Here is a 522-nt window from a genome sequence, read left to right on the forward strand (position 1 = left end):
TGATGAGAAAAATAATAAAGCTGGTAAAAGAATGGTAAAAGAAATAGAATGGAATCAACCATCAATGTCTTGGCAAGATCCTCGGACTAAAGAATGTGAAATAGACGTCCAAAGATTATACATTTACAAAGCTAGCTAATCAAATGCCAGACACATTTGCTGACCCGAAAAAGAATGACTAAGTCATATATAAACCAGCTTGTAAAGCACCAACGAATTTGATGTCTAAGAAGAGACACAGTCAAGTTGCTATAGAGTCTAGACAACGTATGAAACATGGTAGACAATTAGGTTCCAAAAGATAAGAATCATCGGAAACAAAAGAAAGGTGCAGAGAATGATAATCAAAATCCAAATCCGAGGTTACTAAGGAAACCATCCCAGACATGGAGATAAGGCCGGCCGGCTCTAAGGTACAAGTACCAAACAATGTAGCTTGGGATGGCAAGCTGCAAAGTATTATAGGTCCTGATAATAATGAATCTCAATCGATTATATCATGTCTGGAGCATAATGAAACCA

The sequence above is a fragment of the Brassica oleracea genome, chromosome C3 (assembly GCF_000695525.1).
Source record: "Brassica oleracea var. oleracea cultivar TO1000 chromosome C3, BOL, whole genome shotgun sequence".
Taxonomy (NCBI): domain Eukaryota; kingdom Viridiplantae; phylum Streptophyta; class Magnoliopsida; order Brassicales; family Brassicaceae; genus Brassica; species Brassica oleracea.